Source organism: Olea europaea, chromosome 16, assembly GCF_002742605.1.
Source record: "Olea europaea var. sylvestris chromosome 16, O_europaea_v1, whole genome shotgun sequence".
Taxonomy (NCBI): domain Eukaryota; kingdom Viridiplantae; phylum Streptophyta; class Magnoliopsida; order Lamiales; family Oleaceae; genus Olea; species Olea europaea.
This window is the reverse complement of record NC_036252.1, coordinates 17713395-17721238: the sequence shown is the minus strand read 5'-3', so window position 1 is coordinate 17721238 and position 7844 is coordinate 17713395. Positions and strand designations below refer to the sequence as shown.

Below are 7844 nucleotides of genomic sequence, written 5' to 3'. Positions count from 1 at the left end.
ATTTAAAAAAAAAAAAAAAAAAAAAAAAAAAAAAAAAAAAAAAAAAAAAACTCTCAACACAGTGCGGAGAGTTGATGGCCAACTATATCTCCATACTGTGCAGAAAGAGTTGATTTCTCAGCACAATGCGGAGAGAAAAACAAAAACTTTCCAGACTGTGCGGAGAGAAAAACAAAATTCTTCGCACTGTGTGAAGAGATGACAGACCATCTCTTCGTATTGTGCGGAGAGCATGGAGAGAGTTTATCTCTCCGCGTAGTACAAAGAGATTTTCTCCTCTTTTTTTCTTTTTTTTTAATCATGCAACCTAAATACTAGTTTGTTATTTTATTAATTCAAAATTTGCATTAAATCTAATAAAAAATATAATTACAAGAATAAGTTTAACTTCAATATAATAATAAAAAAAAACTCTCAAAAAAAGAATCATTGCTAAACAACAAAAGAATCTAATAAAAGCATCTAAACATATTGAAGAAGACAAAAATGAAAAAGTAAAACATGTGAAGAAGAAAAAGAAAGAATGATACTAAAAAAATTAACATTATTATTCAAATGTGACATGCATTATTGATATAATAAAACTTTTGCAGTTGTCTTTTTTCCAAAAACTCTCACATGTATTTCATCTAATTCTTCACCAAATTGGCGGATTCAAAGTATGGATTTATTGTTTAGTGTTAAAATTTTTTTATATAATCATAATAAATCTTTTTGTTACATTAATAAAATTGCAATAAATTTTTTTTTTTACAAATAATATTAAAAAAATCAAATTTATCTTCAACAAAGAAATACATTTAAAATTTAACAATTTCATAACCACCCTTCTTCTTTTTTCCTATTCCCGAAAATACAATTATATAAAAATAAAACAATATTGAATTACAACATTTAGTACTTAAAAAATTCAATATTAAATAAATATTATACATTTATAACAAATTATAAATTGACGTAAATGTAATATACCGTATATGCAGTTTATCATATTTACAGACAACTTATTGTATTTGCGGACAGTTTACGTATTTGCAGCTTACCGTATTTGCAAGTAACTTACCATATTTGCGGTTTACAGTATATGATGTCTACCGTATATGCATCTTACCGTATTTTCATATACCAACTTTTGCATTTACAAATATCGAGAATGTAGAACACTGTACATTCATTTACCAAACCGAATGTCAAAAAAAATTCTAGATTTTAATTTTTTCAACATAAGCAAAAAATAAATATTAAAATATATGAAGCACAAAATATAAACGCATATGAATATCAGAATATGCAAGTCAATTTATAACTTTGTGCTCAATCTTCAATTTTTCAATATTGATTTACACAAAATTTATAAATATAATCTTCACATTCAACTCAATCATATCAATGCTGTCAAAGAATACAGACAAAATAGTTTACATAACCTCGTATATTTCTTATTCAAGTATGAAATATACAAATATATTTTTTCTAGATGACACAATACTATTATGCAATTGTAAAAATAATTTGTAATTATTTTCTTATATCATAGAAATATTTCTAGATATTGCTTCAAAAACATTCCAAAAAAATAAAATTCATACGCTAATAAAAATACGATAAATACAAAATTCGTGCAATACACAACATTTGCAATTTTTTTTTGTTTTTGCGATAGCAGTTTCTTTTTTTTTTCCCCCGCTTTCCCTATTTTTGTTTTCTTTTTACAGAGGTTTGAATCTAAATTATTGAAACAAGGGTTTTTAGTAAGTAAATATAGAATTTTGCTATGAATTAAATGTATGTTGGTTTGATTTTATTGTGTGGTTCTAGGTTGATTTTTTTTAGAGGGTATTATCATTTCGTTTCTAACTCTAACTTCTCTTTTAAAACGGGAAGGAGTAGCCACTGTTCAAGGAACAGTAAAGTAATCTCATTCCACTGTTGAAGTTGTTTTTTCCCCCTTTTTTCCCCCCTTTCTTTTTCTTCTTTAGCTCATGTTGGTTTTTACCTACAACCATGCTCCTTATTTTCGACGACCATACTTCAGAAGCAACCATACTTCTTATTTTCAAGTATGAAGTAAGGCAATATTTTTTTCCTTCTCCATCCGTTCTCCAAAAGAAAAAAAAAATCCTTTGCTGCTTCCAATTTTCCTTTTATGTAATATGAAAAGGGCTTTACATGGTTAGTAGTGTTTTCTTCGTAATTTTTTTGTGGAATTGATTTAAATTTTGTTCCAAATTGTATTGAAAATGTATATTTTAGTTTGTTGTAAAGTTGAATGATTCTATTTCTTTGTTTTGCAGAGAGGTAGTTTTCGGCTTTGGTCAGTTTTACTCTCTCTCTCTCTCTCTCTTCAGTTTTTTCTTTAATGAATTTTGTTTAGATAGGTGTAGTTTCTCTCGATTGTCCTTGCTAGCTTTCATCTTCTTATCATCATCTCTCTCTATGGAAAATTGATTTTTTCTACTAAAATAATTATCAGTTGTGTGCGGATGTGTTTCTTGTTTAGGCCTTATGATTAATTATTTTCGTGTAAAGTATTGCCTTAGCGTGATCTTAGTTTAGTTGTATAAATTGAAGTTAATTTGGTGAATTCATTTTTGTTGGAATACAGAGCATTTGGTCTTACTAATTTTATGGTTGGTTCACACTTATTGTTTCATAACTATGATATAACTTTTTTTTTATTTTCATTATTACTTTCATCTGCAACCATTCTATTGCTAGCTTAAAAAAAATAAAAAATAAAAAATAAAAACTTTTCGTGCTGTGCGAAGAGTTTTCTCCAACTCTCTGCATTGTGCGTGTATGGAGTCTTCGCACAAAACGATTTGTGCGTCCAAACTCTCTACCAAACTCTCAAGAGAGTTCGGAGAGTTTGGAGTGTAGAGCAACTCTAAACAAAGTGCGGAGCATTGCTGTGCAAATTTTTATTTATTTTTTCTTTTTGCTCAGGAAAGTTTACTTCAATTCTTGAGGTATTATCTGCAAACTAAAATCTCAAAATCATTTTTGTAGCATTTAGAATTTAGATGGAAAAATGCATTTTCCATTTTTCATGTAACCTCCAGTTTTTTAATTTGGTAATTGTGATAGAGTTTATTGTGAGGCATATTAACATGTTACAATTTTTTTGTTATATTTTGCAGAAATTGATGTAAATGTGTTATCTTTTCTTTATATATATATATAAATGTTTGCATCTCCAACTCCTTTACCATAATTCAAAAAATCTACAATTTATACGCTAATAAAAACTGAATAAATACAAAGCTCGTGCAACGCACGTGGCGATGACTAGTTTTGTTAAATGATCAGCTTTTGCATGTTAGCTATCTGTCATGAAGTGAAGCAAACTACCACAAACTCACAGAGTGCACGTGAATTGGCATACAAAACTCACCCTCAAATCGGCTAATAAGGAGCAACTCAAAAGAAATCAAGAACTCGGAAGCCAATGCCTAAAGCATGGCAGAAAAAATAATTGCAATATAACTATCAAAATTGTATCCCAAATCGCTCGTAAAATGCATGACTTGTAAATTTATGAGCACGTTGGACACTCTCCCCTATAAGCCAATTTTAAGGGTGAGTTCTATACAAAGTGGCTCTTACAAATAAATGACTTGTCTAGAACTCAAGGCTTCTAAACAATGGATGCATGGTATCAAACAACCACCATTTTCCATGATCGGCGGATGCGATTTCAGAAGTCAAAAACTAAAATTCTCCATAACTTTTCATACAGATCGCATCTGTGGACAGTTTTTACTAGCAAAGTTAAGTAACTCAACTCAAATTTGGGGAAGAAAACTATTGCAATTTGAACTGGTAGTCACATTACTGGTTGATTTCCACGACACATAAAACCATACCTGAAGATGGCCGCCCCAGTGCGGATTGATTGTATCTCATTGCTTTGTTAATACGCTGTTATTATTAAATCGTCTTTCTCAATATCCTACACACCAAAAAGATTAAGAATCATTCATTCCCTTATCATTTGTAGTTATTTTCACCAAATAACACGGCACAATTGATTCCTAACATAACAATTATATCAAATTATAAGAATCTGAATTTCTGCGCATAAATCAAATGAAAAAAAAAAAAAGATCTGGATGGATATTAACACGAAAAATTCCAAAAGTTTTATCCGAAATGGTGGTCTTACGAAAAAATGTAAAGAATTAATCGATGGGTTTAATCCTAATCAAAATTGGAATTGAAAATCTGTTACAGAGGAACGATATGAAAGGAATTCAATGAAACCGCAAATATTTTAGCCGAAAAGTAATGAAAGATCCAAGAGAAGAAAGTGAGAATTGTACCTCGGGAGAATTTCTGCGTTCTCAATTAACACACGAGTGTGTTCTCAATTGGAATAAATAATAAAATGCATAGAGACAGAGACAGAGGGAAGAGAGAAAATTATATTATTAAAATCAATAGGAACAAAAAAGGGGCTGTTTATTTATTATACATTTTCCTACTTAAAATAAGTCTGTATCCCTTATAATCCTAATTCTTCACTATAAATATGGAGTTTTGGCTCTTAATACACAAGTTTATTGACTTCTCTCTTTTATTTCTCTTTAGTTTATAACATGTTATTAGCACGAGTTTCTAAAAATCAAAATGAGTTAGTTAAAAGGTAATAATTTTTATAAACATAATCATCTATCGCACATACCAAAATTAATTTGGTGACATGTTTATCTATTTACACATCAAATTATTGCTTCTGTATTGGTTTATGGAAATAAGCAAACACATAGATAGAAGATTTATGCATAGTCGTTCTCGTGTCTATTTTACTAATGCATGTACTAATCAATCATGATTATTTTATTGTACTATAAATCATCATTATTTTGTATGTATGTAATATCTGTGTCTATATCCTATTCATATATCCTATTTGCATGAATTTTATGTAAATTCAATGACAACACCAGTATGCATTTATTTGGTTAATCAATGATAAAATCAAATTATCTACTGTAATATTTCAGAAGAATATTATATATTATTTGTGAAAGAAAATAATCTTAACCAATATTCTAGAAGAAATTGTAATATTGTTGAAGATGAATATTACGTTCGCATTATTTGTTGTTCCTAAAAAAGATATATTCACACGTACAATATTTAAAATAATATTGTACTATTACTTTTGAAGAGAATGAATTTTCAATATTTCAGAAAAATATTAACATATTGCTCCTAAATAGTACAATTCTACAAATATTACATTCTACTAGAAAATTTACTCTTGAAGAGTTGAAGTTTCTAAATAATGGTTTTTTGTTGTTTGTGAAGTAACAAGACATTATGATTGATATCTTTCGAAAATATTACTTGCTCATGAAGTAGAAAACGTCCCCAAATAATATCTAGCTCATTATATTTTTGAAGACATACAAATTAAACAACTAAATACTGGATTGTAATTTTTAAAAGAAAATAATTTTCTATATTATTAATATTCAAGAAAAATATTAATTTATAGCTCTTAAAGATCATGAATTATAATTTACAAGATTCCAGACGAATATTGGTATATTACTTTTGAAAGAACAATAATAAAATACAATGTGCTGTCAAAGTAGCACATGTTTCAAAGAATGTATCATTTTGAATTCATTTTTATTTCTGAAGAAAAATATATAAATAAAGCCACAATGATAGATTAGTTTAATTGCTTGAATAATATATAATTATATAATGTTTAATCATATTTTCGAAATTAAATAGTTAAATTATATTTTATATTGAACTAGAAGTTAATTTGATTTTATTTTTTGGCAATATCAGTTGTACCATCACTGGATCATTAATGATGCAAAATTAAAAATCCAAATGGATATTCAAAGAAAAATAAAAATAAAAATTCTTCAATCCAATGAATTCCTATATATTTTTTGTTCTCTTTATCAACAATATATCATTAAATATCACTAGCTAGAACATGACTGAATTCCCTTTGTTTCTAAAAATTAATTAGGGTGGTATATATAGCATTGTCACCTTCCACGTTGGTTATATAGATATCGTTTGAATCTAATAGATTTGAAATAAATACTAGATGATTACATAGTCTTCGTAATCTGAAGTTTGCGAAAATACTGTTCAAATTATGAACATAATTTTCAAATTATACAATCAAGACGACATGTCTTGCTAATGTTAGTAGTTCTAAATTTCTAATTTTTAATAAATATTAGTTGAGATATCATTAAATAGTTTAACATTATTGCTTGTTAAATACCTCCTATTAATTTAGTTGAGAATAAAGTACTTTTTATTTCTATATATAGAATGTTACTACGCATCATACCAACATCATAGTTCTCCCAATTATAATTGGCTTATGTTTAGAGCATAATTTTTTCATCTAATTATTTTGATAACTTAGGATATAAAAAATACATCTACTACAATGCATTGCGATGAAAAATAAAGAATATTGAGAATAAATGCATATTTCAAACCTTTATTCCAAGCAAGTGATATTTTATAAAATAGTAAAAATTATTGTCAATTTGATTGGATAATTATCTCAGCATCAAAGGAGGAATTAAGAAGCTGAGAATAATATGCAAATATATCATTATCTATAATCTTCGCAGAAGATAATTAAAACCAAAAGTTCGAAAGATGGTATATTTAGATGCATTTATTGATCAAAGATACCAAAAATATCACACATATCAACTTTAAATGCTCCAACTCGAAATAACTCCTAGAAGAACAATTCGTTAATATTATATTTGATAAATTTATAGTATGTTTGAAGCGTGATGTATTCGATTTTAATACAAAAAATCTTCAAAAAAAGAGAGAAGCAATTAGCAAAGATGGTCTCTATTAAGGAGGTATATACTCTTGATGAGTATTTAGTCATAAAAAAAATAAAATTTCAAAAGAGGTTTAGATACCTAATATGTTGAAAATTGAAATATCTAAATAAGTTATGTCACTACAAAAAAAAAAAAAAAAAAAAAAAAAAAAAAAAAAAAAAAAGAATCGAAAAATGAAAAAAATTGTCAAAAACATTTTTGCATATGATATATTGCATCATATTATGAATAGTGAAGAATCGAAATAAATGCTTCAAAATATATCGATCAAAATAATAATTGACCAAATAAAAATAATGCAATCCTAAATTAAATTTGCTCTAGAAATCTGAATTCAGTGGAAGTAATCCTAGTAAAACTAAACTTACCAAAGAAACCTAAAGTTTCTAGTTATATGATCTGAACACCTAAAAATGTATACTTATACTAAATGAAAATGAAAAAAGTAAAGTCGTAATATAAAATGTACGACTCATTACATAATAAATTTTACTAAAACTTGTATAAATAGATAAATTATCATGTGGCAGATGTAATAGCAAATCTCTATCTTATTAGTTTGACAATGTATGGACTTTGATATGCATATTATAAATTTGATTAGAGCCAACTCATCTAGTATTGCTATTAATGTTACATTGAAAAATTTAATATGTTTGAAGCATATAATTCAAGTAATGTTATCATGAAAGGGAATAAATGCGCTTTGTACTTTTTTGCCCTTGACTAAGGTTTTGTTCCATTGGTTTTCCTAACAAGATTTTTAATGAGACAAATTTTGTAGCATATTTAAAAGAATATTGTACCAATTTTCCTTCATTAGGATTCTTCCTATAGGGGTTTTTCTAATAAGGTTTTGATAAGGCATATTTTGTGTATAATGAATGTCCATCATATATAAAACATTTACACTTAAAATAATGCTTTTATATGTATGAGACTCCCGGGTCCCGAAGAGATCAACAAGAGCTTTTTTTTTTGAATCATTAT

At 27.2% G+C, this 7844-nt stretch overlaps 2 protein-coding genes across 5 annotated transcripts in view; one reads left to right on the top strand and one right to left on the bottom strand.

The window, feature by feature from the left end:
* The window catches only part of LOC111412346, a 7593-nt gene extending 3723 nt beyond the window's left edge, over positions 1-3870 (top strand). The window contains exon 2 of the mRNA XM_023043239.1: positions 2295-3870. The gene's annotated coding sequence lies outside the window, so the exon portion shown is untranslated. The remainder of the gene's footprint in view (positions 1-2294) is intronic.
* Positions 1-3948, bottom strand: part of LOC111412345 (ADP-ribosylation factor GTPase-activating protein AGD12-like) — a 7820-nt gene extending 3872 nt beyond the window's left edge. For all 4 annotated transcript variants that reach the window (XM_023043231.1, XM_023043232.1, XM_023043234.1 and 1 more), the window contains exon 1: positions 3867-3948. The gene's annotated coding sequence lies outside the window, so the exon portion shown is untranslated. The remainder of the gene's footprint in view (positions 1-3866) is intronic.
* Between the last annotated feature and the right edge of the window lie 3896 nt (positions 3949-7844).